The sequence below is a fragment of the Stegodyphus dumicola genome, chromosome 1 (genome assembly GCF_044657685.1).
Source record: "Stegodyphus dumicola isolate Sdum_Otavi_A_Nest chromosome 1, ASM4465768v1".
Classification (NCBI taxonomy): Eukaryota; Metazoa; Arthropoda; class Arachnida; order Araneae; family Eresidae; genus Stegodyphus; species Stegodyphus dumicola.
Window position 1 is genome coordinate 280,503,214 of NC_140768.1, and position 12,754 is coordinate 280,515,967.

Consider the following 12,754-nt stretch of genomic DNA (forward strand, 5'->3'; position numbering starts at 1 on the left):
AGGGATGACTTTGTGGAGGACTTTCTAAGGGAAACTAGCTCGTATACACGTTACACATGGGAAAAACCACGAAAACGCCCATGCAGCCAGCCGTTCGCGGGATTCGAACCTCGGACCGAACTACCGTTTTCAGCGACTTTACCGCTCGGCCGCTGGTGAGCTCAAAAGCAAGAAGGAGAATGACTTTCGAGTGCCTATTCTAAAGCAGCGGTCTTTAAACTGTGATCCACTTAACCCCGGTTTCCACGAGTCAAAATAAAAATTCGGAAATATTATAAAGCGCTCACACTAATTGACTAATGTTTATTAACTAAAAGAATATAAAGATACATTTAGTTATAAGTCATTTTTAAAATTTAAAATTTGGTCACCCATATGCAATCATATTGTTATGGATTTTGTATTTAGTTAGCTATTTTTAGTAAAACTATCATTAAAATTGTTTTATATCCCCGTGCGATGCAGCACGAGACATATTTTAAGAGACAGCTACGCCGAAAAAGTAAAAACACATGAGCATGCGCATTTAATAAATAGATGTATCGTAATTTATACTTAAACTGAATAAATGTAATTGAATACTGTGTTAGCTGTAACCGTAATTCTCTTTTTGCTTTCCAGAAATTGCTAGAACTGTCTCGCGTGACAGATTTAAAAAGCTATAAATGCCGGAGAGAAACATCTCAGTTCAGTTTTTTTAAATAGTTGTTGTTGTTTACTTAGCTGCTGCAATTTTGACATCAGATTAGCTTACTCTGCGCTTTGGATTACGTTCTATTTAACATTTTAGTAGTTTAAAATATAACTACTGTTTATGTTGCGTGATACTGAGATGTTGTGCGAATATCTTTGAGGAATAATCCACCGTTTCGTCATATTTTTTGTGATTAGAACAAATTTTATTAACTTTTTATCGGACTTGTGCATTCAATGCATTACGAACCCGTACGCACGTAACAATATGTTCATCACTTTGCAAAACTAAATAGTTTTATAATGGAAAATGAATTGGATTTAGACGACAGTGTTAAAAATGATGCAAAGGAGTACCTTTTACTATTGAAGAAAGCTATAAAAGAATGTTTCCCGATACAGTTATAAATATTTTAATGCCCTTCGAAATAAAGCATTAACTGAAAAATCTTTCTCAATATATGTGGCAACAAATATGTATAGCGAGAAACGAATTAAATGGAATTAAATGGAGAAACGAATATGAAATGGGACCGCAGGTAAAATGCAAGCACACTTGCTGTCACTAAATATAATGCAAGGATAAGTGACCCCCCTCCCCCGAAAAACGAGCTAGTGCTATTAATGAGTAAATTACATTAATTCTGAGTTAAAATTTTTAATAAAAAATACAGTACTTCTCTATCATAGTCTTTACATTAAGTATCTATAGCATAATGATCCACTTTAAATATAGTTTCAGGATATATTTTCTACGATTGGGATAGGAATTCCCGTTTCTAAGGCTTCCATTAATCGATAAAGTATGAAAGCTACTGTTCTTAAATAGCAAACCATGATGCAAGATAATTTAGTAGTAATTAACAAAAATGTATCCACTCATTCTCCTATCCTTTATTTTCGTTTTAGTCCGAAGGTCGTTATCCCAAAAGGGCTATTAATTTCGTTTCGGCATTTTGCGACGAAATCTTTAAATGTCCGTTTCACTTTTCAAATTGTTGCCACCAAATACTATCACCCTGTATTATATTTAAATAAATTAAATAATGAAGAATCTGCATAAACGTATGTATGTTTTTGGCATTGTGATAAAACAACTGTATCTAGAGCCATCAAATTCTGAATAACGTACGTCTTCAACGGAATATGCTAATCTGGAAGCCCAAATTTGGAATTTGTTTCATTATCTAGTTTATATTTTGTAAAGCATTTATGAGTTTTTGATTAAGAAACTCAACGATTTCAAAGCGAGCAATGCCAACATTGTACGAAAAAAAAAAAAAAAAAAAAAAAAAAAAAAACCCTTTTTATCTCCGGCACGCGAGACTTCAGAATCAGAAGTTCTAAAGATATGCTATTTTAAAATTATTTTGCGATACTGCTGTTCAATGGAATTTTATGGTTTAAATACGAAGAACATGATATTGAATAATTATAATTAGGCGGAAGGAAATCATAGCTTTCTAAGGTGATTCGCAAAATTTTCCCATAGAAATAAATCTAAGTCATGCAAGAGAGTTTCATTTTGTACGAATTCAGATTTTTTCGGTTTGCAACAGTTCACTGTAATTAGGAATAACATTACTTTCTTCTTGAGTTATAGGAGTTTCAAAGTATTGCAATATGCCAGTGGAATTTACTAAATTTCTAAAAGTTTACGTTGATTTTATAAGCCACATATCATTTGTATTTACCACACTTTTTAAAAGACATTGACTTACTCAATAACCCCCCCCCTTTTTTTTTAACTTAGTATATGAATTAAAAAATAAAAGAAAAAAGTTACTGACTAAGTTATGCAATGTTCTGAATGCACATCGCGTAAATTTTGACCTAAGGAAGAGGAATGGTGGCAGAGAAGCTGCAACTTGTTCGATCGCACTGATATGTTTAAGTGAAACAATTTTTTTTTGTGGTGGTGGTGGGGGGGGATACTTAAGAAATAACTGGAGACAAACACAGTCCTACAGTTCGGGATGCAAAATATTTAGCGCAGGAACTGTGCTAAGCAATAGTGTACAAATCCATTTGTAAAACCCTTATGAAGCAGAACTGAAAAAATTTTTGCATCTGATATTATCTGGAATATTTACTAATAAAAGTGAACAAAAAAATTTGAACGGTTTCAGATTTTAAATTACGTCCAAAGGAGCGTTTTTTTAACGTTTTGTGTGCTGCCTTTATTTATTAAATATCGTATTCTTTGCACTTAAACTATAAAATTCAATTCAGTAGCAATGTCGCAAAATGATTTTAAAAATGAGCATATCTTTAGAATTTCCGATACACAGTTCCGCGTCCGCTGGAGATAAAAAGGTTTTTTTCCCCCCGCCGTAGAGTGTTGCCATTGTTCGCTTTTAAATAGTTGAGTCTGTTACTCAAAAATTCGTTTAAAGGTTTACAAAATATGAAATCTATAAGAAAACAAATTTCGAATTTCAAATTTGATCTTCCAAATACCCATATTCGCAGTAGGATTACGTGATTCAAAACTCGATGGCTCTATGTACCGTTGTTTTATAACAATGCGAGAAAATATACATACATTTATGCAGATTTTTCATTATTTAATTTCTTCAACTATAATGCAGGATTCTTAACATTTGGTGGCAACAGTTTGGAAAGTGAAACGGACATTTATAGTGATTCAACGCAACATCGCAAAACGAAAACAATAGACCTTCAGGTACAAAGTCCCTTTGGACTAAAAAGGATATTTACTAGAAATTTCTAGAAATGATGGCCGTATAGTCGTATATGTCATCTATAAATGTCTTATAATGACTACTAGAAATGACTGTATATGATGTATATGATATGACTATTAGAAATGACTGTGTATGACTGTATATAAGTATAATATTTCTTATAGTTTTTTTTTTTCCTCCTAGGAATGTGTTACAGTGTTTTAGGTTCCGAACCGTAACAATTCAAATGAATTACTGTAGTTTGGTAAAACAAGTATTTCTATTCAATTAGGGGAAATGTTACTTCTAATTTCTAAAGTCTTTTTAGCAGTTTAGCATTCGGGCAGATTACATGTAATAAGCACTGATTGTATATTGCTCATTTATTGCCTCATAAATACGAAAGATGGGAAAAAAAAAAGGAAAGATGAAAAGTCAGGTGTGTCTTCGCTGATGTGCTGACCACTTACATTACATTACACGCAGGGAATTCTTTACAAGTGGATATTAGAAAACTGCAATACTTTGCTTGTATTTTAAGTTTAAAAGAAACGTTAAATTTTTAATTTGATTCACTTTTCTGCTTTCTGTTTTCTGTTCGACTCGTCCCAGAAATAGTTAAGAACACAGCAGCTGACGGAAAACTCTGCGAAGAAGACCTCTTGTTATTACCAAAATTTGTAACTTGCGCTTCCGCTAGCCCTTATTAAATTATAAGCTTTTATAAAAGTAGAAAAAAAATCAAATCGGCCTTTGTCATGACTTGTGCCACGCATTTCTCAGTGTTAGCTGGACACACTTATCACTGCTACAGCGCGATCCGGAGAAGACGATAATTCCTGACATTCTTCCCTACTTCAAAGAAAGGAAGAGGAATTAAAATCCACTCGACCAAATTCCACACGTGATGAATCATTGCCCACCACATTATACTTCAGGTGGCGCTAATGTAGGTGTTATTAGGTTTATTTGAAGCAGGCAGCTTTAACAATTAGTTGTGCCTTTGGCAGGATTTAAACCATGGATCTTCTAATACTAGTTGTACTGGATTTCTGTTTATTAGATACGACAGCCACATTAGTGCTATGTATCCAAAGCTAAGGGATGGCTTCATGGAAGGTTTTTCTAAGGGAAACTGACTCTTATCTACGTACTCACTCAGAAAAACCACAAAAAGCGCACATGCAGCCAGCTCGTTTACCGATATATAAACCCGGATCTAATTCTTCCCAGTACCCTTGTAACGGGGAGGGGGAGTACATAAGGTATTTTCTCCCTCCTTACAGCTTGCCTTCGTAATGTTATTGCACGTCCCTCTAGCAGTCAGAAGGTCTGGAATTCGAACCTCGGGTAGGGCACTGCATATTTTTCATATTTCCTGCCGCGGTTAAAAAAACTTAGTAAACTGTGCATAGTGGTTAGCGGAGAGTGGCTGCTGGCCTGAACTCCAAAGGGAGTATTAGGTTCCAACCTAAAGTATGGTTGTATGTATATGCGTGTATTTTTCCATCTTCGCGCAGATGTAATATAGCTTTTCCTCCTGTGATGCATCCTGGGCAACGCTCTCGGTGATGAGTTAGGTAAATTATTGATGGGTTTTTGTCATTCCCGACAAAAGATTGAGGGAAAAAAATGTCCTGCTATTTGAAATATATGGCTAAAAATGTATTATAAAAAATAAGGATTATATATAAATTTCAGCAATTTCTAATGAAAAACAGTCACACGTCTTTCATTTTACATCTAAAGCTAGAAAAATTGGTAGAAATCATGAAGGAAACTTTAAAAGCCAAAAAATAAATAATACCTGGAACTTAGCAACTGTCTGAATTTCAAATCAAAAAGAAATCTTTTAAATTAAATTAAAAGTGCTACACTGCTAAGAACACACATAAAATAAAACAAAATAACTTTATCGCTTTACGCATGAGGTATGTGTAGTATAAAAGCAATTTTTACACTGTTTGGAAGCAAACAAACAAATAAAAATGAAAAAAAAAAAAAGGTGACTCATTCCATTGGGAATATTCACTTAATTACGGTAAACCAGAATCGAATATTCAATATCTCGAAACACTAAGTACGATAAGTTGTGCTTTCTTATGCATGATGTGATTTCTTCTTCAATTTTCCGCATACTCATTTGTAAGGAGACTATCAAATATGACGTTAAACACGTCCATCATTAACTCAGTCCCACTTAATCAACATCATCAGCCCAATCCTACAAAATAACGACCCATTAAGCGAACGATATTATTCAAATCCTCCTACCTTTCGCTCGCCAATTCTCCAGGAAACGTCGCCGTGCAACCCCGTCCTTTGGCGACGACAGCATTCCGCTCGCCTCGGTAATAGATGCTGGGTCAGGGGTGATCGACGAGTTTCGATTCGCTCTCATCTCGAAACTGCCACCTGCTTCTGTTCCCACCGCATCTTCTGCTGCTGCGCTAATTATCCGCCGACCCCCCTGCCCGAATTCCCCTCACCTTCGAAAAGGGGAACCCCCTCCTCCGATGCGAAATGGGGGGAGGGGCACCTTCCGATGGGGTGATGTATCGCGCTGCAAAACCGTCCATATAGCGCAGTTTGGAAGGAGTGTCTGTGAGAGTATGGGAGTGCTAAGGTGTCGGTGTATAAATATATACACTTAAAGCACCGATTGTAGTTGTGCTTGCTGCCTTTGTGGGTAGACAAGGGGGGCAGCAGTTGGAATGTTCGAAAGCACAGCTACTGAGTTTCTGTTACGATCAGCAGAAATCTTGTCTTACTTTCCATTCAGCATGACTCTAAAGTGTAAGCCTAAGCGTATCAACGGGTGTAATACAGTTGACATTTCATTCATAATTTTGTCATTCTTATACGGAAGTAACCTTGTATTAAAACAAACAATGAACGAGAGTTTAATGAGTTTAACTGTTTTCAACTCCGCTTTTTTTTTTCTCCTGGTTGATTATGTATGCATATCGTATTGACCCTAAACCTGTCTTTGATACAAGACAAAGTAGAAGTCCTTTCTCTGGACGAAGTTTTACCAAAAAAGGCTTGCCTGTAGCTCATGTGTATAATAACGTGAAATAGTTTTCACGTTAAAATAGAAGTAATAAATTATTTTAATATTATTAAATTATTTTAATGTGCAAGTAAGAGCGCACAGCTTATCTAAAGCAGTCTTAATGAAAGAAAGTGAAATTTTAATAACAGTTCACTATATTTATTTATTTATTAGCCCAAAGGGGCAATTTGCCCAGGAGGTCTATTCATTTCGTTTTGGCATTTTGAGTCGTCCACTATAAAAAGGCGTCTCACTTTTCAAATGGTTGCCACCAAATATTAGAGCTCTGCATTATATTTAAAGATATTAAATAATGAAGAATCTGCATGAATGTATGTATGTTTCTTGCACTGTGAAAAAGCAACGGTACCTAGAGACACTAAATTTTAAATAACGTACACCTCCACTCGAATATGGGCATCCGGTAACCCAAATTTGGGATTTGTTTTATTATCTATTTCATATTTTGTAAAACCTTTCAAATGAATTTTTAATTAAGAAACTCAACGATTTCATAGCGAGCAATGGCTGTACGAGGGGGGGAAAATTATTTTTATCTCCAACGCACGGGGCTGTGTATCGGAAATTCTAAAGATATGCTCTTTTCAAATATTTTGTGATATTGCTGTTGAATTGAATTGTACGCGATGAACATGACATTTAATAAATAAAGGTAACACTCAAAATGTTTAGGAAAACGATCCTTTGGGCGTAGTATAAAATCTGAAAACTTTCAGTTTTTTTATTTTTTTAATTTTATTTATTTATGTGATAATAAAACTTAGATGATGCAGTAATATATACTCGATGAGTAGGTTTATTGAAGTATAATTCCTACATAGGGCTGAAATAATACAACTGGATAGAAACGTATTGGTAGATGATATGTAGGCAGGATTCGAGCAAACATTGAAATAGCGACAAGCATTTTAATGTTAGCCCTCCCAATAGAAGTCTAGTCGTTTAAAGACGTTATCAGTATTAAGGCTTGAATCTTTATTATAGGGACACCTAAACAGGTGACCACCGTCGCCTCCTATGAAGGGACTGATAAATTACAACCATGCCTTCTGCGGGATTCGAACTCGGATCCTCCGGCATGCAGTCAGAATCATTTTCATAGTGTAATTGAAACGCACGCCCAACTAGCAGCATTTACTTTGCTGCCACTAGTTTCGACGCTGTGTTAAGTAACAGGAGTTTTCTCAGCCCTGTAGCTTAATTTCCACTACTCGTGAATATTTTCGAATTTTTAGTTTAGTTCTCGTTATTTCTTTTACCGCCCGAGTGAGGCGTAGTGTGTTAGCGTCAAGTTGACGCATTGTAAATTTTAAAGAGTTTAATAAAGGGTAGTTTTAACCCTTCTGCTATGTAGTTCATACGCGTACTTAGAAGATAAGCAAGTGGTTCTCACATACTAATTGTCGTCGCTTATATTCTTTTACAAATGGGTTTCATACTTACTGACACATAAAGGATAATATATCCCTGCCTTTATTTAAGAGTTCTCTCTACTTCTTTGTGGGACGATTTTTGGTAATCTTGAGCTAAGCTCACTGATATCGTAGTAATTATATACACAAGGCGCTCACACATTTTTGTAACGGTTTTGATTTCCTCCATGAATTTAAATATTAATTTCAAAATACAAACGTGACTGGCATCCAATTGGAATAATGTTTACTTATCGTTTTCAGCATTAAAAATATTGTTTTCTTTAAAATGTCGCCGAACAATAAACAATGGGTCGAAGACAAAGTTTTTCAGCTGTCCGAAGAAAAATATACTTATTTGATCATTAAAAAAAGATGTGAAAAGCGTGATTTTAATATTTCCATATGTAAAATAAGTCACATAATTAATATGAAAAGAAACGTCAAAGTTTACATCTGATTGGGAAAAAGGCAAAAAAATACATACCCAACAAAGGTACGAACAGCTTTTATTAAATCTAAAGTCCCATCTCATAGTTTAAAGGAAAATCCAGCCCCTCAAAGAGCTATTGCAAAATCTTTAAATATCTCTGTAGAAATTGTGAATAAAATTATAAAATCTGATTTAAAGTTAGTCAAAAGAAAAAAACTGATTCAACCTAACCCCGAAACACGTTCTCGGCGTAAGACTGTGTGCATATTGCCGTATGAAAATGATTTGGCAGGTGAAAAATGGAAATATATAGTTACAACTGATGAGGCTTGGATATACTTATCTGATTGCAATAGAAAAAGATCGATTTACTACCGAAAAAGACCTAATATATTGGTTTAGAGAAAACAAGGAAAGTGTTTTGGAAAGGTTTTGTGATTATGACTGGATTCTCTTATAATGGAAAACTTAAGGAAAGTAGAAAAAATTGTCAAATTTATTTGGATCACTACCAGAAATAGGTTTTAACACCTATTTTTAAAGAAGAAATTCCCTCTCTTAATCCAAAGAATTGTCACTGTGTTAAATTCCATCAGGATAAGGCTCCCAGCTATACCTCTAAATCTACTGCTCTATTTTTTGAAAAAAGGATAAATGAAACAGGAATTGGAGTTATTCCCTTTAAATGCGTCCCACCCAAGTCCCTTGATGTGTCTCCTATGGATTACTGGGCATTTCGACTTTTAAAACGAGCTTTTTATAAGCGGCATCCCAAAACATTGGATGGACTCTGGACGATTATGAAAGAGGAGTGAAATAAAATCTATTTTGAAGTTTTAAAAAAAGAACTTATATCTTGGGAATCAAGACCTAATACGACAGTTCAACAAAAGGGCTATCAGACTGAATATATTAGAAAATAAAATTCTGCGGTTTATTTATATAACACTCTTTGCAAAATCGTTACAAAAATGTGCGAATTTCCTCTGTAAATGGATATTTTTCCTTTGTTGATCACCAGTGTAACTCTTATTCCAGCACTTCAACTCAAGTAAAACCAGTTTATAGTTTACAATACGGAAATCTTGTTATGCAAAGAAAAGTTGGCAATGCACTAGTCTCATGTAACTCTTTTTAGTGTTCTTCATGAGTAAATTAAATAAGAGTTAGTTTCCCATAGAAATTTCTCTGCGAAGACATCGCTCCTTGGCAAATAATCTTTATATTACTTTCTGTATAAAACAAGCTGACATTCAAGTCGTGGTACGAGGACTGGTTTTGTTGCGCATTAAAATGGAAGACATTTTCAGAATACAGATACTTTGTTTTCATATTGTTGCCGTACATATCTCTGTTAGGTACAAAATAAGAACATTTAATTCATAAACCCACGGTCTCAGTACGCCGAATAACAAAACTGCTTTCTGAACACCAGCATTCAGCATCCCACATATATGTTTCATATGAAATATGAAACATTTATGTGGTATGCTGGAGGCCCCACACTATATAATACTAAGTCTGATTATTGTTTACTTCTGTTTCTGATATCATATTGTAGCGTCAAATTTTCGGCATTTAAATTATCTGTATCAGTTGTTATTCTTTGTGGGCCAAACAAATTAACTTACATATTTACGAATTTTATAATTCTTGTCATGTTTTTAATTTTTGTTTGATTGCATAAAAAGTTGTGTTGATTTAAGTGAATATATACAACAAATTTACTGACCAACAATACTTCGAAATTGCTGGTGTTTAATATACGCTAGTATTATAATACGTGTTTTGTACGCAAGAATATATATGAGCACGGTTAAGTAACTAGTGCTTTAAAGTCACAAAAGAGGCCTCAATTCTTCAGTACAGTACCTAGGAGGCATCGTCCATGATAATCTACTTCCTGGAAACATTCCTATTATCTCCCATGAAAACGTGTCGAGGTGCGACGTTGCGTGTCCTGCGAAACTTTCCCAATCTTCCGACGAATGGCATTTTTGAATTGTTGATGCTAAATAGCGTGAGGGAAAACCCGAAATTCAAATGGCTCTATAAAAATTACCGCTTTAATGTGGTTCGGGGAGCTGAATGAGAGCCACTGAATGTCACCAAAGTGAGAAAGAAGTCGTCCAGTGAATGCAGTAGAGTCTTCTAGAGGAGTATACCAAATCCCAAGTTTTTCACTCAAAACTACATGAAATTAAAAATCTTAAAAATTGCATTCGCATCATATATATTATATATGTACCTGCGAGACGGCGACGACTCATTGATTGTCATGAAGGGCATATTCAAGGCATTGTACTGAAGGCGTGGTACCTGGGGGAAGTACAAGCTACGAGCATTGAATGCAGTTGTATTTATTGTGTATATGTCATTTTATTATGGAAATTAATTCCACACCATTAACGAAAATATTATCCACGATGATAGCGAGGACGATGAAGCAAATACATATCTTTGTTCCCACGTTCAAAATTTAAAACCCAATATTTGTGCCCTACAAGTATTTGCGCAAAGGAATCGAATTTCAGATCAGTAAACCAGCTTCGAATTACCCTAAGTTAGAACACACCCAGTCGTTTTAGTACTCTTAACTTTCCTGGAAGCATTGGTAAAATACCTCTTTTGACATCTATCATATACTTTGATCGCGCTGTTTCGTTCCTCGATTGGTAGCTTGAATTGTCTGAAAAAGGTGTAGCATTAGATATTTCTTAATAAGAAGCAGTACAGGAGACATAGTTTAATTAATCTAACAAATAAAGTGGTTGTGGTTACCGATCTTTAACAGACAAATTCAATTCAATTTTCACCCACGTGACATATGACTAACGGCTTTCGATTGAGTTCTGACGGCGTAATAAGAGAAGTGCGATGCGGTTCAGATATTAGAAATGAAAGTTCCCTCAATTTGAAATATCGAACTTGGCTGAAAACAAAAGAGCATTTTTGAAATCAAACAGATCCTTTTTCGTGCTATTTTATCAGATATATATATATATATATATATATATATATATATATATATATAATTTATTTACTAAAGAAATATTATCTCCTAATATAAATTTAGTAGAAATATCCAAAAAAGAGGGATAATTATTTGCATACAAGCAAATGTACTTTTATTTATACGTTCAACAGAAATTTAATAAAAAATAATAAAAGTCCGAAAGCTTTTAGACTTTATATTACATCCAAAGGGGCGCTTTTTTTTCACATACACATACACGTTTCCAAAGAATTTCGGCTAATGTTCCCTTGGGGTTAAAATATTTAAAAACAGCCTACCATTAGAATTTCCGATAGACAGTCTCGCGCGCTGCAGATAAAAATGTTTTTTTCCGTACAGTGTTGCCATCCCTCGCTTTGAAATCGTTCAGTTTGTTAATCAAAAGATCGTTCAAGTTTTACAAAATATAACATAGGCAATGAAACAAGTTCCAGATTCAAAATTCGGACTTCCAGGTGTCCATTTTGGGGTGCAGGAGTGCGTTATTCAAAACTGGATGGCTATAGGTACCGTTGTTTTTCACAATGCCAAAAACATGCATATATTTATGCAAATTCTTCATTATTTTTAATTTCTTTAAATATAATACAGACTGATAATATTTGATGGCAACAATTTGTAAAGTGATTCAGACTTTTATAGTAATTCAACGGAAAATCCCGTTTTGAGACTTAAGGACCATTTTGGGCTAAAAAAAATTTCGGGGAGGAGGAATATAACTTATACTTTCCTAGGAAATAAAAATATTTTATTTCCTTGTTCTATATTAATCCAAACTACTATAAATGAAAAAAAGTTCCCTCACTTGCAGTATACTAAAGACACATTTGGCTTGCATAAAGCAATGTCAATTCAGTTATCTTGGTTTGTAGAATATCCAGATGTCTACAGTCGTGTTTTATTTGGATTTTTAAAAATTTGTTATAATTTTTTGCATATTTTTAGTTACATTACGATTTTTTTAATGTTTCGAATTTTATGATCTATCTTCAGCTTATTTTGAAAACTTTCATGCGTGTTATAACATACTAATGATGATTATCATCATAAATAAGAATTGTTATTTTCCCTAAAATGTTTTTAACAATAGCATAGCAATAATATCCGTAATGTTTTCGAGTGAAATATTATAAAAGGGAGGGTTAAATGTCAGAAATCTCTTCAATGTTCATACAGCAACATATGCATTTGTCTGAGCTTTAGATTTACTCTCCCTACCTTTTTACAAACATGCTATACTGTTGTATAAAATGGAGGTAGAGCTTAAGAAATAGTATTTAGCATATGAATACTTATTAATCTCTCTGTAAAAATATGCTAAATTGATAGAAATTGTGAAGAAGATTTTTTAACATTTTCAGTACCCGAAGGATTAGTCGTTTGGTCAAAGTAATATACGGTTTGTTTTTTAATCGAAGAACATTAACCCTTTATCAC